The sequence below is a fragment of the Narcine bancroftii genome, chromosome 5 (assembly GCF_036971445.1).
Source record: "Narcine bancroftii isolate sNarBan1 chromosome 5, sNarBan1.hap1, whole genome shotgun sequence".
In the NCBI taxonomy this organism is placed as follows: Eukaryota; Metazoa; Chordata; class Chondrichthyes; order Torpediniformes; family Narcinidae; genus Narcine; species Narcine bancroftii.
In genome coordinates, this window is record NC_091473.1 from 10901733 (window position 1) to 10928580 (window position 26848).

The window sequence follows — 26848 nt, forward strand, 5'->3', positions numbered from 1 at the left end:
TTTAGGCTTCTATTTCAAGGTTTCCCCCACTTTTAAATGGCACAATTTTTCCCCTTAAAGGTTTACTTCCTGGAAAGAAATTTGAAGATTATGATAGACAACTTCAAGCTTAATACAAAGATAATTTCAGATTTGCTGTATAACATAGAAGTTGAAGAAACATTCAATTAACTTTTATTGAATTTAGCATGTTTAATCGCTTAATGACATTAGTTTAATAGACCCAAAAATGTTTTGCCACTGATTTTCATTTGTACTCAGCATCTCGTCTCAGCGTCCAACAATAATTGGCCAGCATTGATGGATTCCAGTTGGCCTGATGCTCCTTTTCCATGGTTGCAATGTCATGGTGAACCTTTCATCATGTTCATCACTGACTGCACCAAGTTAAGTCCAAGTTTGAATGCAGAAAATGAATTTTCAATAACATGTTGCACTTGCTGGTTTTGCATGTTTGAAGTAGACAGGAAATCACAAAAATAGATTATATCTAAAAAAAAATTGAACACAACAGAAAATATTTAAAGGTATTTTTCAGTATCAGCAGTTCAAAATTGTTAAGGACCCCAAAACCCAGCAGCAGTAGATATTCACCAAGACAAATGGATATTTAAACAAAAATGGTTTTTAATCATCATTAAACATGAAAACAGAATCTAACTTAACTAAACCCAACTTAACCCCCTTCTAATTCTAAGCACCCGTGTATGATGTGTGTGTAAATTGAAGAAAGGTTCTTTGGTTCACAGTTCATTCTCACTTCTCATTTTTCCCAAGTTCTCTGGTTGCAGGCAATTCTCATATTGTGCACAGAATTTAACATCTATAAAGTTCACCAGGCTTTGGTGCTCGAAAGGTGAATGGTTACCACTCAGGAAGGTTCTCGTAGGGTTTGCAAAGAGAGATTTGTGGTTCCACGATTTCCACAACTGAGGAACCACCATTAGTCACCTCAGTGTCTCGCTGATTAAACTTACCCCATCAGAGTTCTCCAGAAGATAATGTCTTTCTTTCAGGCTATCAGAGTTCCTTTCTGTTCCACTTATTCCAAGATAAACATCAGACAGATAGCACTTCCAGCCATCCACCACTCTGGAGTTTCATTTCCAACAAGCTTCTCCTAGTTGTTTCAGCTGTCCGTCTGTCTCTCTCTCCAACTGCCAGAAAGCCCATATGACTCACTTGCAAAACCCCTGAAAACCCAGGATTGACCTTTCTGTGCACTCTGTCAAAACCCTTGCAAAGAGCTTTTAACAGCCAGAGCGTCTCCTGCTTGTTGCTTTAAATGACATCATTTCAATTAGCACCTACTTGTGAAATGTGCACAGCTTCCTCCATAGTTTCTGTAAAGTTACTGAATATGAATTCTTCAATATTTTAAATAAGATCTGTTTTAAAGTGCGTGTATGTAACCTACTCTAATTTTACCAATTTCTCCCAAATACATCTAATAGTTAACCAAATTCAATTAACAATGTGCTTACAGAGACATGGATGAGAACGTGATCAAGTTTGAAGTGATGACACAAGCTTGGCAGCACATTTTGTCTAAGCTTAGACCTGTACAGGCAGACTTGTGTTACAAGGTAAAGCCAGGGAGATTTCATTGCTTATTGACAAATCGAACTGGCTGACTAACACAGTAAAGGGCTGCATGCGACTTGTATCCTGGTTCTGAAATACAATATGCTACGACACCTGTAGAAACTGTTCAAATGCAGATATAATTACATTGGCAACAAGTTTTTTTTAAATAAAATTAATCGGATCTGCACATGAAAGAGGCCATTGGAGAGGGAAACAGAAATAGCCAACATCCTGGTATTGCTCTTCAAAGTGAACAGGAGAGAAAAATAAAATCAAGCACTTTGGGTACTTTAGCTGCAAGTTTCTTACCAAAGAGTGCCAGTTCAAAAGGCAACTCTTACTTTATGGTTCGTTCGACGAAAGCAGCTGTGGCAGGATTGTGGAAACTCAATTTCACATGTGTTGGAGATTTGAAACTACTTTGTTCCAATGGTTTTTATGTACTTACATCTTCAAAGTGAAAGGAGAGAAGGACCCATGGTTCAGCTCAGGGTTGTTTCCCCAGGTAGCTAAACCTCTGCTGTGACTCAAAGTGGCGATAAGTTTCTGATGTGATGAAGTGATCCATCTGCATTTTCATATGGATTTGTTTTCTGTCAATGACTTGTATTTTGTAGCATGAGCTGCGTGGTAGAAGGCAAACCAATAGTGCAAGGTGGCACAATGGCAATGCTAACACCACAAATCTGGCTGGAAAGCTTTACTTTAATCACCAGGGAAGATAAACCTCCGTACCTGTCACACCCAAATAGTTTTGTGACGACTGAGGCTTAATAATTTAGTTTCTTTGGTGTGACAACAGAAGTAATTAGAGTTTGATATTTGGAGAGATGACAATGTGAAATAAATTTAGTTAGTGGTGGCATTGTATTCAATCGGGGTTTTGTGCTTAAAAAGAACAAATTTTTGAAGTAGACAAGTCTGGGGAAAATCAAATTCATAAATACTGCAAATCACAAAAATAACTACTGGAAATTAGAAATCACAAAGTATTAGAAACACTAGTGGACCAAACAGCGTGTACAAGGAGGAAAAGGTCTACCTTTTAGATCCACGACTAGTAAAGGTGCCAGGCCAGAAATGTCTGTTCTTTCCAGGTTGCCTGACCCGCTGCACATTGCCAAACAGTTTAAAACAATGGAAAGTGGCTTTATTTTTGCTGGGAAAGGACTAGCTTGTAGTCTTACACTTTGAAAACAGTCTACATTTTGCCATTGTACCAGGCCACATAACTATAGCCAGACCAGAAAAATAACGTGAATGCTGGAGGAACTCAGCAGGTCTCATAGCAACCATGAGGTATTTCTGACATTTTGGGCCTGAGCACTTCGGACACAGCAAGACCTGCTGAGTTCCTCCAGCATTTCTGTGTTTTTACTACAATCTCGTGTTTCGTTAGAAAGAAATAAGACTGGATTTCAGATAAATATTCTATAATTAGAGGCACATTTATGTACAAGTTTAATATTTTCATACAACTGCTTAATTAAATTGCATTTAATCATTCTTTTTCTGGGGGTTTGGGGGATGGGGTGGGGAAGAACTCCTGCTATAACTACAGTTGGACGAGCCTAGATTACTCCATCTTTGTCACTGAAACCTTAGATTTGCTAAAGCAGACACTTTTGAACGGCTTGAAAATTAACTACAGCAAGTCCAATGATCTGCAATTTATCAAATACTGTGGTCCCTCACATTAATAGAAATCTCTGCAATTAATAAAATAGGCAGAAATAAATTATGGTTAAATCATTGCAATTGCAGACTCAAGTGAAACATTTGTGAATATATAATCTAATGGGAGACAACAGATACAAGTTTTAAGCAAAGCAGCACAAATGTGGTTGAGGACATTTACTGTAAGTGGAGTCCAAAGGAAACAGACATTTGTGCACTACCCAAACAGAAGGGAAAGACAAAAAAACAGTCCAAAATTATAAATACTAATCTGGTTTCAAATTTATCAAGTACAGTGATGTGGAGGTCGCTGCTAATTACATGGAAATGATTCCATCAATGCATAGTTAGTTATTCCACTAAAACACACGTGTGCCATGTTTTACAAGCACACATTTGTGCTGTGGTTCTGTGATCAGGATTTTGCAAGTTTCCTTGGAGTTGAACCAGATCATTCAAAGTCAGCTGATTGCACTCTTTACCATTTCAATATTCAATACAAGCACATCTGATGGTTTCGGCACATTAATATGTAACCAAGGTTTATATGAAAAAGTCATTGAGATATTCCATGAATAGTCAAAGGGCAAGTGTCATTCATTCAAGATGGAGATGTGTCCCATAGTTTGCATGGTGACCATTGTCAAACGCAAGGCCTCCCTAACAGGAAGTGATCAGATTAATAGAACACTATTGGTACACAGGCAAGTCCATATGTTATACTCAGAACGTTTACAGCAGTGCTTCAACCTTTTTCTTTCCACTCACATTCCACTTTTAAGTATTCCCTCTGCTATCAGGGCTCTGTGATTAGTAAGGGATTGTTTAAGGTGGAATGTGGGGAGGGGGAAAAAGGTTTGAAAACCACTGTTTTAATTGTACCTCTGACTCGTGATGTGCACGGTTTCAGAACTCCAAAGGAAATGGGCCAGTGACAATTTTTCTCAAGCAAAATATTTCAGTCACAATTGGGTCTAGAGCAGTGATTCTCAACCTTCCTTTCCCACTCACATCCCACCTTAAGCAATCCCTTACTGATCACAGAGCACCGATGGCATAGGGATTACTTAAAGTGGGATGTGAGTGGGAAGAAAAAGATTGAGAACCATTGATTTACACCATGTAAATAAGTCCTTGTTTTCTGCACTGCAGTCAAGAACCTTTTAAGATTTACTAGAAACCAGAATTCTTTCCTGTCCCCTTTTTCTCTTTGCAGTATCTTAGAGCAAGTTTGGATATGGCTAGTTCTGCAAACGTGCATTTGCAATGACACAAGTTTGATCACACCAGCCCAATCATACCTGGAAGTGTGAAAGCTGATGAGACTCAATTAAAGAGATCACCTCCATATGGGAAGTTCAGTGGTGTAGCTGGTTGCACCTGCTCAGCATCTATCCCGATCTTTGGAGCTGTCTTGCACGTGACCATAACAGTTGCCTGTGTGGTGTTCTGGTCTTGTCCTGCATCTCAAAAATCTTGTGGGTCAACGTTAAATATCCACTGCAAGTTTCCCTAGTGTGTAAGGGGAATGGTAGGATCTGATAATGGGGAGAAGAGTTGGTGGGAATGTAGGGAACAATAGGATTACTGTAGGATTGGTGCAAATGGGCACTTGATGCAGACTTGTTGGGCCAAAGGCCCATTTTCATGGTTCATCTCTCCATGACAACAAAAACTGACAGGAAAGTACATTTATAGGTGGCTTGCAGACAGGAGGCCGAGGGAGATTTGATAAGAAAATGAGTGGAGAGGGAGTTGGCAAGAACTTAAACAATAGGAAGGTGAAACATGCATTTGATGGCAAAAGTTCCGCTGGATGCTGATACAGTGGCAATGAAAAGTTTGTGAAATTAATGAATGCAAAGTGTAAAGATAGGTTTGGCAAGGAAATATTTTGGTGGATTTTATGTGCTCTAGCATGGAAGGGAAGAAAGATCATGGAAATGGGAAGTGGTTAATGAAAAACTGATTTAAGAATTTATGATTTTTTTTAAAAGACAGCACGGTAACAGGCCCTTTCAGCCCACAAGCCCTGCTGCCCAATTTACACCCAATTTAACCTACAAGCCCAGTTCATTTCAAACAGATGGAGGAAACCAGAGCCCTTGGGGAAAACCCATGGGGAGAATGTACAAACTCCTGACAGACAGCTCCAGATTTAAACCCCAGTCCCTGGTGCTGTATCAGTTGTTGTTGTAACCACTAAGGCTAACCATGCAGGATTAGTTAAAAACCCTGGTGATTTAAAGAAGTGAAGTAGAAAACTAGAATTTCTGTCACTTGCAGGGGATATGGAACAAATTAGTACTGGAACAGAAGATCATTTTTAAAAAGGTCAGTGGTGGTGCAAGATTTCTTCCATTTTAGTGATCAGGTCAGAGCAGGGTGTCTGAATCAAAAGATGTCTCGTCCAAAAATTAGATTCTTATAATCTAAGCCTATCAGGTAACATGTCGAATTAGAATGTTGATTCTTCAAATTAATATATAGTTGCAAGGTGTTAAACATACAGCACGCTGATAGGCCATTTCAGCTCACGAGTCTGTGCCACCCATTTTACACCCCTGGTATATTTTGAACGACAGGAGGAGACCAGAGCCCCCGGGAAAAACCCACACAGGCATGGGGAGAACGTACAAACTCCTTACAGACAGCGTGGGATTCGAACCCCGGTCCTGATCACTGGCGCTGTAAAGGTGTTGCCCTAACTGCTACGCCAAATGTGCCGCCCAATGTTAATAAATACCATTTAAGATTTTCCCAGCATTTGAGTAGATCCACAACACATTTCCTTTGGAATGGCTTGACAGTTGGTGATGGAAAGTTTTAACCCCAAAACTGACACTGAATTACTAATAATTTTGAACTAAAATTAGTTCTTGAGCAGTAATGAATTTCAGAAATCCATTCTTACCTCATTATTTTCTTTGCTCCCATGCATTGAACATCATATGATAGAGAATATGACCCATAGAGTGTCACCTTTACGTTAAGGTGGCCAATGAAATCCTGAGGATTTTCTTTGTAGAGGTAAAAGGTTATTCTGGCAACACCTTCTGCGTAATTTGTCAGGGAAACCCACATGAAAGCCAACATTCTGTTTCAAAAACAAACTTGTAATTTTACTCTGCATCAGAAAAATCTGTATTATCCCACTTGAACATTCCTCTCCAGAGCTGTTTGCTTGGTCACACTTTTGTAATAAGTCATGTGGGAAATATATTTACAACTCAGAACCAATAGAACCTGAGCTAGATTAAACCAATCTTCCACCATCTAAACTGGTGGGAAGGATTCACAGTTGAAAACTACTTCAAATTATGCCTGAAAATGACAGAATTCACAAATGAATAAATGCCAGAGTCCACACCTCTGGTGCAGTCCATTTCTGACCCTCCTCAATGACCATGAGGAGGGTGTTATCTAATACAGTGTCAATGAAGGTCCCATCCTCCTCCAGTAGAAGTGATACCCTGGATGTTGTGTGCAGTGATTCTTGGACCTGAAAGAGTGCAAAGTTATTTAACAGCAAACATCAAACTGCAAGTCTCATAGCTGATGTAATGGCATCAATTCAATTGTCACCTTCATACTTCAAAGCAATTTCAGAGAAGAATACAAAGGCAACATTTAAACAAGTACATGCATCAAAAGAAATGTGGCCCAAATGAAAGCATATGGAACTCGCTTGTGTGGACAACTTGGTCAGCGTGGACATGTTGGCCAAGGACTCCTTTCTGCACTAGAAAATGGACTCAAAATGACTTCTATACTAGGGAAATGGCAATTCCTGGACCCCAACTTTTCTCCATCAAGAACAGTATCATGGAGACTCAACTGACAAAGCCATTCATCAAAATACTTTAGTATCAGGTCATTTTCCTCCAATAGATAGGATTTCAGAAGTACCACACATTAGCACAAGGACTGTGGGCATCTAAAGCCTTATTTCAATTCCTAGGATTTGCAATAAAAGTGACCCTGGCAGCCCCATCCAAATAAAGCACCCATTTGAATCAATTGGACATGAATAAAACCAGATAATCCACACCTTAGAAACACATGAATTTTAATATATATTTTTTAAATGATAACAATTGTTGTTGTACACTTCAGAGATAACAACCAGGTTCTGGATCATAGGAACAACCAGCCATGAGTGTTTTCATTATGTGTGAACAATGTCAACTCAGTACAAGCATTAGGAGAAATTGGAGCATTTGCAGTGCGCGGTTGGTGTAGCGGTCACTGTGATACTGTTACAACAGGAACCCCTGGAACAGGGGTTCAAATCCCATGCTGTAAGGAGTTTGTTCTCCCTGTATCTGCGTACGATTTCCCCAGGGTACTACCGATCGACCACAATCAGACTGAGTCGTGATTTATAGGCTTTAATCACTTTAAAGTGTCAGCACAGCTGGCATGATGCTGACCCAGTTCCAAGATGGTAGTGAGGGAGGGGTTTGGGTGTAACAGCCTTTACGGGGATATCCAGGAGGGAGGAGTCACAGGTTCAGGGGCGGGCCAGCCAGCCTATACATACATCTATGCACAGTGGTAGCACCACACCCGGGGAATCTAGTTTCCTCCCACCCTTCAAAATAAAATGTACCAGGGGTGTGGGTTAATTGGGCAGCACAGGTTGAATGGGCCTGTTACTGTGGTGGATGTCTACATTTTTAAAAATTTAAATGTTCAGCAAACCCTTCTTACCTTGTCTGATAGATCCTGAAGACTCTCTGCAATGACGCCTTGTCTGATACATCCTGAAGACTCTCTGCAATGACGCCTTGTCTGATAGATCCTGAAGACTCTGCAATGACGCCTTGTCTGATAGATCCTGAAGACTCTCTGCAATGACGCCTTGTCTGATAGATCCTGAAGACCCTCTGCGATGACGCCTTGTCTGATAGATCCTGAAGACTCTGCAATGACGCCTTGTCTGATACATCCTGAAGACTCTCTGCAATGACGCCTTGTCTGATACATCCTGAAGACTCTCTGCAATGAAGCCTTTCTTCACACCCTGATCCCAGTTACACACTTTAAATGGTCTTCGGTGTGGAACACTGTTCAACAGATGGGAGGTCACCGATACACTGGCAGAAACACACCTTAAAAAAATTTCAGATGTTCATCCAAGTTTTATTGGCAAGAATGAATAAAATCTATACTGTTAAAATATGTATCAAATTTTATATTAACTCAACATTTCTTAATAAAGAAAGCAGAATAGGCCGATTTCTGGGTGGTTACATTTTCTGGCCTTTCTGGTGACTACAAAGGCATGATCTTAACATAGGAATGTGCAAAGACTCCTGTTCTGATTTCTTGACATGGAATAATTACTGACAAGTCTAGGTAGGTTCCAGCAAGCCACTCAAAAAAATGCTGTCCAAATAACGGCATCCTTTGTAATAGAAACTAGAGGCTATATATAAAAAATACAACCAGTCCAGTCACCCAGCTACAGGAAAGATGCCATTAACCTGGAAAGATATCCGAGAACATCACCAGGTCTGGCAAACTTGAATTAAAAAGACAAGCGTAGGTGTGAGAAGAAATAAATATTACAGAGTTTTATAAAATTATGAGCATAACCATGGGCTTTTTCCCCCAGGGTCAGAGTGACTGAGGTAAGACAGCAGATTAAATGAGAGAGGGGACAGATTTTAAAAAGGGACTATTGGGGGAAGGGGGGCCTTTTCCATAATAGCCAAGTCCAACAAGCTGTCAGAGGAAGTGGTACAGGCAAGTGCAATTTGCAGTGTGAAAAATATTTAGCCTGTCACGTGGATAGGAAATGTATAGAGGGCAGGACAGTTGTGCGGTTAGTGCAACACTGTTACAGCGTCAGCGATCGGATCTTGGGTTTGAATCCCACGCTTTCTATAAGGAGTTTGTATGTTCTTCCTGTATCTACATGGGTTTCCCCCAGGGGCTCTGGATTCTTCCCACTGTCTGAAATGTACCGGGGGTGTAGGTTAATTAGGCACAAGAGACTTGTGGGCTGAAATGGCTTATTAGCATGCTGTATGTCCAATTTTTTTTTAATTATTAAATGCAAGCGAATGAGACTAGCTGAGGTGGACAACTTGGTCCAAGTTTCATTAAAAAGGCCTGCTTGAGGCTGTAACACTGAATCTTTCCTGTGTGTCAGACATGCAACATGGGGTCTCTTGACCGGAAGTGTCACCTTTCTGTTTCCCTCCACAGATACTCCCCAATTCCTCCAGTGGAAGTTTTTTCTCCCCCAATCAACACAACTAACTCAGCATCTCCACTCTGTCCCTGTTCACTATTCTGCTAGGTATTTCAGGCATTCTCTTCAGATTGATGACAACTGTTGTGTTTTGTATCTTTGTTCCAATAGGTTCTTTTTTAAATAATCTAACTGCCGGCTCCAAAAACTGTTACATTTCCTGAACAATCTTCATCTCCCTCATTCTCAGATGTTCCCTTGCCATCTCTAAAGTGACAAACAAGAAATCCAGAGGCCTAGACCATTTAATCAATTGAGTGATAGCGGTTAGTGCCACGCCTTTATGGCGCCAGCAATTGGGGCTGGACCTGGGTTTGAATTCTGTGTTGTTTGTACGGAGTTTGTACATTCTCCCTGTGTCTGCTTGGGTTTTCCCCGGGGGTTCCGGTTTCATCTCATCCTTTAAAAAATGTACTGGGTGTAGATGATTGGGGTGTAAAGTGGTCAGCACAAACTCATAGGGCCAAATTGACCTATCTAAATTTTTAAAAAACTTAATGGAAAATTCAAAACCCTAATTTTCTTGCCCAAATAGATTGATCAAACTGGCAAAGGAGGAATGTAATGGAAAACAACAGAATGCAGTAAGAACTTTTAGAGGCAAAAAGTGCAATCCAACTTTGAGACTGTCTGGAGAGATTGCCAGCATGTAACAGTATAGGGGTGGAACATACAAGATAGAGGCTGGAAGGTGATATCAAATGGAGAGATGATCCCAACTAAAGGGAGGGGATGGAAAAGGGAAAAAGGGAGGTGGACAAGAAGTATGTGGGAGAATCCTGTGTGCATCTTACCTATACTTTGTGAGGTGTCTGAGGAAATTCGGTATGTCACAAAAGACTCTCGAATACTTCTACTGTGCAGAGCATTCTGGCTGGTTGCATCACTGTCTGGTATGGAGGTGCAAATGCTCAGGACAAGAAAAACTTCAGAGGGTTGTTAACTTGGCCTCCAACATTACGAGCACCAGATTTCACTGCATTGAGGACATCTACAAGAGGCGGTGCCTTAAGAAAGCAGCCTCTATGCACAAGAACCCCCACCATCCAGGCCATGCCCTCATCACTCTGCTACCATCAGGAAAAAGGTACAGGAGCCTGAAGACTAGCACTCAGTTGCAGAAGGACAGCTTCTAACCCGCTGTCATCAGATTCCTGAATGATCAATAAACCAAAGACATGGCCTTACTTTGACTTATTTATTTATTTTTGTAAGGGGGTTAATATAACTATTTGTGCTGTGATACTCCTGCAAAACAACAAATTTCATGACTTGTTCGTGACAATAAATTCTGATTCGGAAATTGGAAAACCCAATGTTCATATCGTTCATTGCAGTCTCCCCAAACAGAATAGGAAATGTTCTTTCAATCCATTTGAACCCTTCTATAGAAATAGATGACCATCAGGTCAGTACAGTGATGGAATTTCAGGGAACCCCCATTCCCAGGGCTCTCCTCCCACCTTGTGCACATTTGCCACACTCCCTTATCATCCATCTTCCATCATCCTATCTACACCTACCTAGCACCTGACCAGTTTATCAGCACCAACTGCTAGTTTTCTTTTTTGCCCCCTCAATTTGATGCAGTATCAACCCCAAAACACCTTTTGCCTCCACAAACAGTGACAGACCAGCAGAGTTCTTCTATCATTCTGTCTTTGTTCCCGATTCTAGCAGCTGCAATGCCTTCTGTTGTAGACTTGGAGCCATTTCAAGGACTTGAGGAAAGTATAAATCAGCTAGTAGTTCAACATCCAAGGATTTAAATACCAGAGAATTAAGTGGAATTCCCCCCCCCCTCCCACCACCACCGCCAAAAAAGTGATTTATTCATACATCCACTCAGTCCAGCAGATACACAGAAAAACCTGAGTAATGTTCTACCCTTGCCAGTTCTTGGCAAGAACCATACAGACATTGGTCACCATGTTGCAAGGCAATTTAAAAAAAAATGATACAAGCATCTGAACAGTTAGCGTTGGATCACGGAGATCCAATAGTCAGAACCAGCTCAGGATCAGAGGACACTGAAGGATCATAGAATCTGTGGACATCTTACCTGGAGATGGAACTGGAAGACAAGAAGCTGAGGAACTTCTTTGCATATTCCATTTTTAGCTCTTATAAATGCCTAGCACACCTGTTAAAAGTGGACACATTTAAAATCTCCAGTTTAGGAAATGTCTGGATTAGTATGGCTGCACCACAATGAAATTTTTTACTCAAATTACTTTGTACATCTTTTTTCTCCCCACCCCTCCCCCCAACCAAATAATAAAATTAAAATCTGTCAAGGGAATAGAGCAGTGGTTCTTAACCTTTTTCTTTCCACTCTCATACCATTTGTAAGTATTTCCTATGCCATCAGTGCTCTGTGATTAGGTTAAGGTGGGATGTAGGTGGAAAGAAAAAGTTTGCAAACCAGGTAATCATCCCTCATTGGCTGGTTATGTGCACGGTTTCATAACTCCAAAGGAAATGGGCCAATGACAATTTTTCTCAAGCAAAATATTTCAGTAACAATTGGGTTTAGAGCAGTGGTTCTCGACCTTCCCATCCATATCCCACCTTAAGCAATCCCTTACTAATCACAGAGCTCCGATGGCATAGGGACTACTTAAAGTGGGATGTAAGTGGAAGAAAAAGGTCGAGAACCACTGATGTACCCACCCCACCACTTTTTCTGGCATCTCATTTTATAGACCCACCATGTGGAAAAAAATTGACTTTCAGGTCCCCTTAAAATCTTCCCCCTCTCACTTTAAATCTATGCCCTTGAGTTGTAGACTCACCATTCATCATTCTGTGCCCCTCATGATTTTATACAAAGGTCACCGTGGAACTTCCCAAGGAGGTTGAGGCCCAGGAGAAAGAGAGATGTCAGTGTGGGAATGGGAAAGGAGTCGAATTGGAAGGAAGTTGAATTGGCATGCATTTCAAATTAATACTCAGGTGCAGACTCGCCAATGTCTCGTACAGTTGTAACATAACATAATGCACAGACCAATGAATGCAAAAGAGCCAAACATGTAGCCACTCTCAGGGAACCATATTTATACCCCTGGGTCTCTGTTTCTAAATGCAACTAGATGCTACCTGTCCAATATCTTTCCCACCAGCATCTGAACGGTCCTTGCAATCTTTCGTAAAGAACGGTACAACATTAGTCATCGTAGAATCTTACAGGACCTCAATGGTGACTAATAATGCAAAGACCTGTCACAGCCCCAAACTTCCCATAATGTCTTGCAATACTCTGAGATTTAGCCACCTCAAATATATCCAGCATATCCTCTTTTAGACATTTCACTCTCCACTTCTCTTCCAAATTGCCCAACTTTCATTACCTTCTCTATAAGGAAATAATGATGAGAAATATTCATTTAAGATCTAATTCATCTCCTGTGGTTCCACACACAAACGACCACTTTGATCTTTAAGGAGCTCTATACTTTTATTTGGCTCTTAAAATTTGGCTCTTGAGGAACTGTCCTTTACCTTATCTGCTAACACCACAGTCTTTTTACTTTCCAGAGTTCTCTCTTAAGCATACTCCTACATCCACTATGCTCAAGGGAGCCACTTGATCCCCACACCCATATCCTTTTACCAACATACCTCAAGCAGGATTCTCCAGTTCTGTCAGCTTTGCCCTTCAGTCTCACAGGAACATGCTGTCCCCCAAATCTTTCCTAACTCACTTACAAAAGCCACCCATTCGCCTTTTACTTGCAAAGCCCATCTTCGTCACCCATTGTAAGTCCCGTCAAATGCCATCAAAACTATTCTTTTCCTAACTTACCATGTGGAGCAAAGCTAACTTTTTCCATAATGATTTTAAAACCATTCAAATTATGATGACTGGATCTAAATCACTGCCCCAATGACACTTCATTCTCCAGACCTTTATCGGAGGAAAGATGCAGCCCACTGATGCATTTATCCTTTAAGTATTGGCACTAAAACCAGATCTTCAGAGAATAGTCCAGCCAGTCACCCAACAAACATTTATTGGGTGCATCCACTCCCCCCATATGAGGGGCACGTCTACCCTCCCCCCGCCCCCCACCTCCATCCTAGGGAGCATGCACTAGCGCATACCTCCATGTCAACCTTTGCCAACCCAGAATCATGAGTTTGTTCTACTTCTTGAAACCCTGGAACCTTCTCTACTCCATTGAGGATGTCAGGTCATTGACCAGATACTGTTGAGACTGTGCAGAGTGCAAACCACAATTCTTCCAGCCCGACAAGGGGCCCCTGCCCTCATCCAACAGGAATGTATATTTCCTGAACGTCATTGACAAGTACTCCAGGTTCCCTTTTGCCATCCTCTATCCCGACATGACCTCGGCCATCGTCATAAAGGCACTGCGCAGCATATTTACCCTTTTTGGGTACCTGAATTGCATCCATGGTGATTGGGGGTCCTCTTTTATGAGCGATAAATTGTGGAAATACCTGTTGGCTAGAGGCATTGCCACTAGTAGGACAACCAGTTACAACCCCAGGGGGAATGGCCAGGTAGAAAGAGAAAATGCCAGTATGGAAAGCTGTCCTCCTGGCTCTCAAATCCATGGGCCTGGTGGTATCCAGTTGACAGGAAGTCCTGCCAGAAGCACTCCATGCCTGTGATCTCTATTATGCACCACTACCAATTCAACCCCACAGGAACACGTTTTCCTTCCACAAGAAGTCGGTGACCAGAACCATACTACCACCCTGGCTCTCATCCCAGGACCCATACTGCTGCAGAAACATGCAAGGGGTCACAAGTCTGACCCATTGGTCAAAGAGGTGCAACTCCTGCACGCCAACCCTCAGTATACCTATGTGGTGTGCCCGGATAGCCATGAGGAAATTGTCCCCATCCATGACCTAGCGCGTGCCGGAGATCCCTGCCCACTCCCCACCCCCTTCAACCCAGGTCCCACCTCCAGGGATTCAGTGCAAGTCATCGACCCCCCCCCCCCACTACTCACCACGCCATACACCTTGGACCCTGCTCCAACTGCTCTGACCACCACGACTGCCCCCACATTCAACCAAGCCCCAGCTCCAATGGAGCCAGCCCTCCCTCCCCAGCCTCAAGACACCAGTAATGGAGCCGACCATTGGCAGAACTGCGCCAGTCACAGAGGCAAAGGAGACCACCTGACTGGCTGAGCCTCTAGGACTCTTAAAAGAGGAAGAGTAGCTGGCCTGTGGTAACTCCTCCCCTTGCAACCCTGAAATAAAGGTTGACCTCCCTCTCCCCGAGCTCAAGCACTTGGAATCAGGCCATCTAAAATGTACTAAAGCCCATCGTTCCTCATTCTACAGGTTTGGAGTTATTGATAGAGCTCATCAACCCCATCCACGACTTTGTCATAATAGCAGTCCAAGTCAACCACAGGGAAGTTAAAAATCACCTCCTGTGATAATAGTCGTATAGAGTGATTGAACTGAAGGATCACAGAAAGCAAATCAACTTGTACAGATACACAACACTGTCAGGTCCAATGTGTAGCTAAAACAACAGACAAACGAAAAAATATAATACTCATTTTAGTTGATCCTAATAGTGAAAATAACTTCTTTTCAAGTTTAAGTAACATGGGTAAATGCCACATGATGTGTTCTGACTTATGTTCCAAAGTTCCGTTTCAGCCAAAGTCAGTGACTCAAAGTTCCTATTCCGCAGTTACCAGAGGGTGTGGTGACGAATGGGTTCAGAACCACTGCATTTCGTAAGGGAGACTTCCTTCCAGTTAAACCTCATGGGATGGATTTTAAACACAACCACATTTGTAGGGGTGTTTTTTCAGAAAATATAGTGTATTCATGATTAATCAAAAATCTTTGGCTCATATTTTTATAACATCAGATGGAAACCTTTACTGGTGATCAGTTAGCAGCTGTTCTCAACCTTTTTCTTTCCACTCATATCCCACTTTAAGTTTTCCCTATGCCATCAGTGCTCTGTGATTAGTAAGGGATGGCTTAAGGTGGTACGTGGGTGGAAAGAAAAAGGTTGAAAATCACTGTTTTAATCCCACCCAATTGACTCATTATGTGCACAGTTTCATAATTCCAAAGGAAATGGGCCAATGACAATTTTTCTCAAGCAAAATATTTGAGTCACAATTGGGTCTAGAGCAGTGATTCTCAACCTTCCCTTCCCACCACATCCCACCTTAAGTGATCCCTTACTAATCACAGAGCACCAATGGCATAGGGAATACTTAAAGTGGTATGTGAGTGGGAAGAGAAAGGTTGAGCACCACTGATTTAGAGTACACCTTGTGGGGAGCTTCATAGGGGTGAAATGAAGCACTTGGACATTGGCATCCCACTTAATTCACCATGAATTGGAGTGGATGGCAGTAACATTTTTCACACCTGCAGACAAGATAAGTGGACAGACAGACAAAGCAATTTTTCTAAAACTCTTCAGATCAAAATGCAGGGGTTACAACCTAGTTCAGTTATTGTTCAAATTTGATGGCCAGTCCAATAAACCCAAATTATATCTTTACATCCAAATGGGAAAATATGGGGATGGGATTACTTGGTTCAATTATTTAAAAAACATTAAAATGAATCACTACCTTCACATACTCTACACAAACTTGCCACCTCTAAATGAGAACCCTGACACTTGACCCAATTCAATAGTCACGAAAATAGGAGTTGGATGAACAGGTGTCATGCAATGGGAATGACTGGTGGAATATTTTAAACAAGAATGGATAAGTTTCCCTTCATTTTAACTCCTGACATGCAAGCTTTGTTCAATGATTCTGCCACAGAAGAAATGCAAATTCGTTGGAGATATTACAACATCAATATTTCTTTATTGTAAAGGAGTAAAGAGTTTACAAGTCCACAAGTCTTTAACAAGATTTAGGAGCTGTTCGATTTCCATCTACTCAATTTCTGAGGCACAATATATAACATGTTTAAAAAATTTATAATGAAGTAATCTATATCTTACACTAATTGTATTAGGCATAATCTCTACATAAATTTTGCCAAATTTGTTGATCTATTGATATATTTAAATCTTGTTCCCATCTTTCTCGACTTAAATAAACCTAATTTAGGTGCTTTCTCTTGTACTTTCATATATGCTGTTGAGATAAACGTTTTAAACAATTTTTCATGGTCTTGTTCAAAAGTTAAACCTTTTTGGATTTCAATTAGTAAGTTTTTGCAGCAGATTACAGGCTTTTTTTTGAACCTTGGGTTACTTTTGATGGGAAATTTTGAAAATACAACTCCTACAGAGTTTCAGTTGAAATTTAAGTTAGCTTTGGTGATAGCAAGGAAATGTACTGTTGACACTTGAAAATCAGATGTTTCTTTAACCTCAGAAAGATGACAGATTAAAAGATGTAATTCCATTAGAGAAAATTACATACAATTTGAGAAATAAATATTCTACCCTTTTTTTAAATAAAAATGGATTTTGAGCCTTTACCCTCAAATATTGGGTTTGAATTTATAATTTGTTTGAATCCTCCAGACCAGATAAATCTTCCTTTAATAGATAAATAAGGCTCTCTAGTGAAATATTTTTGGAATCTTTGAGAGTTTCCTAAAGCAATCCAATCACATTCATTATGTATTTTAATAAGTTAGATTTTTTATAGTTAATGTCAGAAATAAAACTTCTCACACATGAGTCTCTTTAAAACTGATGACACGACAAGCTTTATTTACAAGTCTGCAGAGTTGGACTCAACTGGTTTCTCACCAGTTAAGCCCCGATACATACAGTGCATTGATTTTTATACCCTTGTTGTTTGCCCTTCCCCTACTTATTAATACTGTTTTAATTGGTTAGTATTGCAAAAGCATTCTAAGTACAACTGCATTTTTAATTATCATGTTCATTACGTACGCTGCGAACTCTACATACACTAAATTCTGTTTCTCACCCTTCTTATCAATCTTTTGTCTCCTGCATGTCTCTCACTATGACCATGAAAAGATAGGTTTAAAAAAACATATTCAGCTGAACCTTTTGTCCTTGGCTGCTAGTAAGCTCCCTGTCCGTTCTGGCTTCCCTTTTTATGATTAATCATCACATTTTAACTTAAGTCATTTTAACCTAAATTCTCTATATAACAGTTAATATTTTTAGTGGGGGGTAGAAGGGGTTCTTTTGTAGTTTTTTTTTCCTTTTTATTTATATAAATCGACATGTATTTAATCAATAACTGTATTGTGTTGATTTTAAAATATATTTTAAAAGATTTGGGAGCAGTGGGGCGGGAAGCTGGATGGAGATGATAAACAGTTTGGATTCTATGAACAAATTGGATCTGTAGTCGACCTCACCCCACGGCGAGTTGCTTGGTTTTATTGAGCTACAAACACAACACACTGGGATACAGAGAAAGGCTTGGTTGGTTACTCATGGACACTTCGAGGTAGCCAACCCGTCTTCAGTTCCCATCTCCCAGCCGGACCAAGTCTGGAAGCTCTCGTTTCCATCAGATTTAAACAAGGGAGTCTGCAGAGGTTTAGAACACATTCGCTCAGATCACACCTTGTCCTCCCACCAACCTGCCGAGTTTCTCCAGCACTTGTGTGGATGAGGCTTGAGCCGAGGTCTGGAGCACAGCACAGAGGTTGAACTGAAAAGTGGATTCGATGCGTGGATAGATTTTTAAATTAAATTGGTCATGAATAGTTTTCAAGGGAGGCTTTATTCACATCACAGGAAAAAGTCCCGTTCATCAAGTGTGCGAATCCGGCAAGTTTTCGGAGTCTTTTTCTCAAATGGAGCTGCCCCCAAAACAACACGGTTGTAAACTCGTGGACATTTGGAGCCGGCAATTCCTAATGGATCCTCTTTTCATCCCAGCTCCTAGATTTACCAAAAGTGGAGTGGAACTGGAGCCAGGATTACTGAAAAAAAAATTAAGAGTTTTGCTTCAGCCCTGACCACAAAGTTAGTTTCAGGATCGCCCTTCCGACAATTGCTACAGGAACTACGCTCGCTGAACCCCACAAGAACCTTGCCATGAATATTCCACAAGATCAGACTCTGAATTAGGATTATGTGGGCCAGAGCAAATCTCCCATCTAAGAGTGAGGGGAATTACTTACCAACCGACTACCTGTGGAGCCTGGGTAGTAGAACAATTAGGTGCAATCAAGCCACGCCTTACCTTGTCCTTTTATAGAGAGCCCAGATCTACTCACTTGCAATGATCCCCTCTTATTGCACAAGGACCTTGCCATGAATGGTTCACAAGCTCAGACTCTGAATTAGGATTATGTGGGCCAGAGCAAATCTCCCATCTAAGAGTGAGGGGAATTACTTACCCACCGACTACCTGTGGAGCCTGGGTAATAGAACAGTTAGGTGCAATCAAGCCACGCCTTACCTTGTCCTTTTATAGAGAGCCCAGATCTACTCACTTGCAATGATCCCCTCTTATTGCACAAGGATCTTGCCATGAATAGTTCACAAGCTCAGACTCTGAATTAGGATTATGTGGGCCAGAGCAAATCTCCCTTCTAATAGTGAGGGGAAATACTTACCCAGCAACTGCCTGGGTAGTAGAATAGTTAGGTGCAATCAAGCCACGCCTTACCTTGTCCTTTTATAGAGAGCCCAGATCTACTCACTTGCAATGATCCCCTCCTGTTGCACAGTGATCATCTGATCATATTTAATGATGGCCAGACGCTCATTTCCACGGAGCCTATCACACAGACCCCAATAATTGAAACCAGCAATCCATGCGTGCCTCAATTAGTGGGGTCTGCGGATTGGGCGAGGTCTGTATCAGACCAATCGCTGGGACGTTCAACATCGAGGATCCTGAAGTCGTGGTCAGTGTAGATAAATTAAAGTCGAAAAATAATTAAATTATAATTCCTATATAATAATAATTATTTAACCATAACAATCGTTTCAGGTTAATAAAAAAATTACATTCATTAAAACGTGCCCCAATAGATTGTTAAATCCAAAAAAACTTTGTAACATCTTCATTAAACTTAGAACATGATCTGGGATGTGCTGGAGAACATCTTAATTTGTTGATGGATAGGTTCTAGGATAGGAGAGAGTTCCAGCTAATGGTGACCAAGTAAGTCGTTTGTGAACGCTGCTGCGTCCAAAATCAACTAATGGGTATCTGTAAAACAAAACAGAACCTGTTTGTTACCAAGGAATGACCTGAAAGAACCCTAGTTTAATTCCTGTTTTGTGCTGAGTTATTAAATTTATGAATCCTATAAATCAGTGGTTCTCATCCTTTTTATTTCCTACTCACCTGAAGTAATCCCTTGCTCACCACAGAGCATCTTATGCCATAGGTGCTGTGTAGTGAGTAAAGGATTACAAGGTGGTACGAGAGTGGGGAAAATAAAAGGTTGAGAACCACTGCTCTAAATGATCTCAGAAGCCCTTGCACAGGAGGTAAAAATAGTTGAATTCCATGCTGAAAATTCCTGTCACTATGCAATAGTCTCTTGAAATTTACTCTCCAGCTAATTGTCTCCAAAAAATCCTGGATGATGCTCCAGGTGATCATTTCCAGCCAACACGTGCGCTAAGCAAGGAACACAAAAAGATGTCAATTTTTGCAGGAGAAAATTGGAAGGAAGAGTAATCCCAGATGAAAGAAAAATGGTTGCACGTTATTAAAATAATTTTTTTTATATTCTAAAAAGGAAATAATTTAAAGACACATTTTAGATTAGCCTTGTTGGGTGTTGTGCTACTAACGTGGATTTTCTATCTCTGTTTCCTTGGTTGCTTTCAGACTTCTTTACTCTCACTTAACATTGTTAATATTCTGTCTTCAGTCTGGGTCATGCCAGCTTGATGCTTATCTCCGAGACAATAGAAAGTTTTGATTTATTGTCAGAGTACACACATGTCATCACATACAACCCTGAGATTCCTTTTTCCTGCTGGTGTGGCAGAATTACCAGTAATTGGTAGTGCAAAATAACCACTTGAGAAAAGATACATATACAAAAGAGCGAAATGTAAACAAGCTGACTATGCAACAAAGAAAATAATTATTCAGTAATAAATGCAATGGATAGTAAGAGGACTTAAATGAGTCCCTGACTGAGTTTGTTGTTGAGGAGTCTGATGGTGGGGGGTAGAAGCTGTTCCTGAACCTGATGGTGCGAGTCTTGTGGCACCTACACCTCTTTCCTGATGGCAGCAGCGAGAACAGAGCGTGTGGTGGATGGAGTGGATTCTTGATGATTGCTGCTGATCTCTGACCTCAGGGTTCCATGGAGATGTGGGGAGGGTTTAGTCTGTGTCCACTACCTTTTGCAGGGCTTTCACTCTGAAGTATTGCTGCCCCCATACCAGGCTGTGATTCAGTCAGTCAGCACACTCTGCACCACACCTCTGTAGAAGTTTGCCAGGGTTTTCGATGTCGCACCAAACCTCCGCAAACTCCTGAGGAAGTAGAGGTGCTGATGTGCTTTTTTTCACGATGCCATTGGTGTGCTGGGTCCAGGAAAGATCCTCTGAGATAGTGACTCCCAAAAATTTAAATGTACTCACCATCTCCACCTCTGGCCTCCATTTCTGATGGAGAAAGTGAATTGATTGTGTTCTATTTATATTCATTGTCCAATTATTTTCAAATTGGGAGATTTATCTAAGATGAGTTTGACAAATGGGTGAGAAAAAAAAGGGGTTGAGTGACAATCAAGTTGCGCAGAGGATTAGGAAAATGGTGCTGGATTTTGGTGACTTTTTGTGAACTGCGGCTTGCTGACCCACTCCTTGCATTCATTACAATTCTTCAATTCTCCATTCTAACACCATCAGAGTTACTAATAGTACTCAACTAAATTACTTCAGATTTGGCACATTCCTCCAACCAAACACCAACTGGTGTATTCCCAGCATGCTCCTGACAGACACATTTAGACAATGTGAGGGCATCATGCCCAAAGGTTAATAAATGGAACAACTTCACTGTATTCTATTCAACGAAGGGTGGGGGTGGAGGCGGGGGCAAGGTTGAGGGGGGGCTTTACTAAAGCTTGGCCAAGGGCCCGGGTGGTAGTTAATCTGCCAATGTCTGACACATGGGCTCACAGGAAGATCAGCCACCTGGGGTCAGACTGAACGCGATGGAGGGCAGAGGGTTTAGGGGTGACATTACCCCAAGATCAGGTGCAGACAATGGTAGACAATTGCCCCATATGTCAACAGGATAAACCACGGGGCTAGCTGATGGGATCACCAGGGCACATTCAGCACGGTAGGGGAGCAGGCCAGGTCTGGCAAGTAGACTATGTTGGCTCTCTTCCATGCCAAAAGAAAACTGCCTACTGACAACAGTGTATCCTTACTCTGGAGTCCTGGTGACAGTGCCCTGTGAGCGGGCTGACCAGATCACACCATTCACAGGCTGAAATACCTCTCTTCAATTTATGGAACACCGTGGGAGGTTCAGTCTGATCAGGGCTCACATTTTACTGGGGCTAAGGAACAAAACTGGGCGACAGAGGCTGATTTCTCATGGATGCTGCACATACCCTACCACCTACAAGCTTCAGGGCTAACAGAGTGCATGAACGGTCTCCTCAAGCAATGGACATGCATGCTGACACCCAACAGCACATTCAGGGGCTGGCTCAGTGTACTGCAAGAAGCGGTGGGCTAATTCAATTCATGCCCCACTGCACAAGGAGGCCGGAGGGTGGGGTTCCATTTTCTAGACATTTGGCCACATCGGCACATCAAAAATTGGTTGAGGTTGACCTTCATGGCCCTGAGGAGTCTGGTAGGGTATGGGTGCAGCAGCCACAAGTCTGCCCAGAAAGGGAGAAGTGGTCACTTGGGGATCAGGAGGCCCTCAGTGGGTTGCTTTCCCAGGAGAAACTGCATTAATATGATATCACTCTGTGGAAGTATTGTTTATATCTCAATGCTAAAGATTTTGCTTTTAAAATTTAGAGACAGACAAGCTGGTTGACAAACCTTTGGTGTGTCATAAGATGGGTGAAAACAGACAGCTGCAAATATGATCTTGCAAGCATACTGTGAGAATAGAACAGATAAGATGGCTCGCATAACATAATTAGAGGTACAGATTAAAACTAGCATAAACATCATTAATTTTGTATTTTTTGAAGCAATGCTAGAGCATAACACATTCCATTCCACTTGTGAAAGTTAAACACCAAAAAGTCAGATATCAGGGTGAGAAAATTAATTCTTTAAAAAATATAGAATGATGTAACATTAAGGGTGAGGGTTGTTTTGCCCCTTACTCATTTATAATTGTATAATATAGAAGCACACCTCTGTATTTTTGAAGTGAGAACTGAGACTTCAGAAAGGTGCCTGCTTCTGACATCTCCTGATTAGTCACCCTCTCATTTATAACAAACGTCTGCATGTTTTGAAGAGATAGTTTTGGTGTGTGTTCTATTTTGCAGTCAGATTTCATTTCAGAGGTGAGAGCTTACTTCCACAACACGGATAAACTCTCCAAGAAGGAATGAAAAATTCTGCCCACCCACCACCCACCCTGCAGGACAAAGACCACTCGACAGTGTGGAAGACCACCCAGCAGGATGAAGACCACTCGACGGTGTGGAAGATCATCCTGCAGGACAAGTTCACTCAACGGTGTGGAAGACCACCCTGCAAGGACAAAGACTGCCCGACGGTGCGGAAGACCACCCTGCCGGACGAAGACCGCTCGACGATGTGGAAGACCACCCTGCCGAACAAATACCTTTTCTGCGCCACAGACTGCTGCGATTTGCCTCACTGGTCTTTGCAGTCTTCCTGCCATTGCACCGTTCCAGCCACCAGCAAGAAGGCCTTGTCACTTATGATGCAAAGAACTCTCAGGATGACAGGCAAGAGGTGTTGCCATAGAAACCTACACCTCAGCATTGGACATTCGATCGCATCTTTTATGTGCATTCCAGGTGCAGATGGACCTTGTTGTTTTTCTCGTGTTTAATCACCCTGAGCTGTAGTAATAATGTCTTTAAGTTCACTCAGGGACTGGAGTTACAGTTCGCTGTTTCAAAGTTACAATTCGTTAAGTGTTACAGATTCAAAGTTACCGTGTTTAGGTAGAGCAGCACAGATCAAACACTAGAAAGGAACATTGTATCTTTTTTGTTTCCATGACAATGACAGGCCTCCCATTCACAGAAACTAACACCTCATGGGGTGGGGGCTTCAGGAGCTTTTATTGAAAATCACAAATTGGCTACTTTCAGTCCCAACTCCTGGTTATCGTTACAAGGATTAAACACAGGCACTTGTGGCAGACAAGAGAACACGAGCACAGCAACCTGGTGTCTGGTGTTCTCACCTCCAGTCACATCTTCCCCTTTCCTTCCCTCTCTGCCTTTCGTAGGGGCCACTCCCTCCGTGAATTCCTTGTGTACTCATCCCTCCTCACCCCCACCCTGGAACATTTCCTCGTGGCTGCAGGAGGTGGCGCCCACACCTTCTTACCACGGTCCGGGGCCCAAATAGGCCTTTCAAGTGAAGCAACACTTCATTTGTCTATCCACAGGACTGATTTACTGCATCCGGAGCTCCCTTTGTGGACCTTCTCTACATCGGAGACTGACAGATCGCTTCGGTGAGCACCTTCGCTCCATCCCCTACAGTGACAGGGACCTCCCAGAAGCCAACCATTTCAGCTCTGTGTCCCAGTCCCATACCCACACGTCCCACATCCACCAAGACCACCTGCAGATTGGAGTAACGACACCTGATTTTCTGACTGGGCACCCTCCAGCCAAATGGAACGAACATTGACATTTCTGGTTTCTGCTTATCTGCTCTCCTCTTCCCCCTTTCTAGTTCTCCTCCCTCCCCTCCTCCTCCCTTCATCCAGCCATCCTTCCTCCCCTTGATTGCTTCTGTCCCCTCCCTCCCTTCTCCACCTATCACCTTTTCGACCACCCCTCCCCCCAACTCTTTTGTCCGGTCACCTGCCGACATTTTTCCATACCTTGTTGAAGAGCTCAAGCCCGAAACATCAGTTCTGTATCTTTATCTTTGCTACATAAAGGATCCTGCTTGACCTGCTGAATTTCTCCAGCATGGTGTTTTTACTCTTGTCTTTCTGTGAACCCACAGAACCTGATACTCCTTCCAACACAACACTGCCTCACCTATTTTAGATCTCTTATAGACCAAGTCTTCTCTTGATAATAGCTGGTTGGAATGTTTTTAATGGATCAAAGAAAGTTTATAAATGTATGTGTGTTTTTTTTTTGCAGTTAAATAGTCAACATTATTAAACATTTAATTTCTGTGAGTTTGCAAAAATCTAGTGTGTAAAGCAAATCTCTCTCCCTCTTTAACTATCAAGCAGGAAGGAGTTCCCCAAGGCCTGTAGGATCACACATTTTGCAGATTCATTTTGCATGGGGAAGTGGGGAAGGGAGTGGTTGACAGATGATGGAGAAATCAGTGTTGAGGACAGTCGGAAGAGAATATCTAGCCTGGATTGATTGAGGTTTTTAGCATAGGGAGGGACTCAGTAAGTAGGGTGGTGTCTGTGGAGGCAAAGGGATATACTACCCACACATGGTGGCATTGATCTGCCTTGGTAACCACACACCTTCCTGTGTGGGGTCCTTGTCATCAACTTCCATATTTAACCAGGAAACCTCAGTGAGTATATCTCACAGCTGCAGACTGACAGCTTACTGGAAGGCAGTGATCTCATTTTCAGTCACTCTCTCAGTTCACCAGGTAGACTGGTGAGTATTTGCTGTTGGAGAAAGGAGCGATCTATCTTTATCATTGACTGATGAATTGTAGTACTTGAGAAATTGGAGAAGCCTGAGAGGGGCAACATTTTAACTCCAGCAAGCTCATTCGTCAACTTTTGAGGTTATTTGCTCATTTAATTGGAATGACAATTAAAAATACAGTAAAAACCCCTGGTATCCGGCACCTATGGGGATTGGTAGATGCTGGTTCAATGTTTTTTCTGGTTGCTTGAGACTTGCTCTTTCAATGCCAAACTAACTAATACCTGCATTAAGAATAAACAGTTTAAAATACAAAAGGCATTATACTCCAGAATTTCCAGACTTTCTGGGACTTGCAACAGGATCCCACTACTGGACACATCTTCCCCTCTCCACCTTCTGTTGGTACTGTTCCTTCCATGACTCCCTCGTGCACTCATCCCTCCCCGCCAATCGCCTCCCCCAAGCAGTTTCTCCTGCGGCTGCAGGAGGTGCAACATTTGCGCCCACACCTCCTCCCTCACCACAGTCCGGGGCCCCAAACAGGCCTTTCAAGTGAAGCAACACTTGAAAGCACTCCATCCAGTGCTCCCTTTATGGCCTTCTCTACATCGGAGTGACTGGGATATCGCCTTGCTGAGCACCTTCGCTCCATCCACACTAGTGACAGAGACCTCCCAGTAGCCAACTATTTCATTCTGTGTCACACTCCCACACTCGCATGTCTGTCCATGGCCTGATGTACTGTCCCACCAAGACCATCCGTAAATTGGAGGAACAACACCTGATTTTCCATCTGGGCACCCTCCAGCCAGATGCAATAACATTGACCTCCAGTTTCTGCTAACCTGCTCTCCAATTTTCTTTCCCTTCCTCTGTCTTTCCCTAAGCTCTCCACCCCCTCCCTCTCTATTCACTGAGCCATCCATCCTTCCCCCGCTTGTTGCTGTGCCTTCCCTCCCTTCTCCACCTATTGCTTCCTGCCTTTGGGACCGTGCTCCTCCCCTTACTATTTTGTTTGGAAGCCTGCCAACATTTTTTCCATACCTTGATGAAGTGCTCAAGCTGCAGACTTCAGTGTTTTTAAAAAAAATACCATACTGTATTTTGACGTGCAAACGTCATTTGCACAAATATATAAACCTTAAGTATTTTACTTTGTTTTTAGTCATGTTCTTTGAAAACATTTGACTGTTGCTGCATCTGCAGGTTCCTCCCCCTCTATGGAGCCACCCGAAAGATGAACAATAACGTTATAGATAATTACACCCTCGCCCCCAAGTTTACAGATAAAGCCTCTGACTGGGATGTCTCTTACTAAGCAGGAATAAGGAGACCCTTTAAGAGAGTCACCCCAATGGCAAGCAGCATCAACCAGCTCTTCATCCTGGGTGACGGCATTTTATTCAAACATAACTTTATTCAAACAGCTGCTACGAGCAAAACACAACCAAGGCCTCCACTGGCTGAATATTTGTTCCCACCCTCACCAAAGGTTTAAGTGTTACTTCAGAAAAATGTATTTTTACAATTTTAAACTTGCATATTTTTTAACCTCTAATTTTATTCTCATTCATTTCATTTTTAAATTTT

At 42.1% G+C, this 26848-nt stretch overlaps 1 pseudogene; it reads right to left on the reverse strand.

The window, feature by feature from the left end:
* Window positions 1–182: 182 nt before the first annotated feature.
* Window positions 183–13519, reverse strand: LOC138765276 (lipid transferase CIDEC-like; annotated as a pseudogene).
* Between the last annotated feature and the right edge of the window lie 13329 nt (window positions 13520–26848).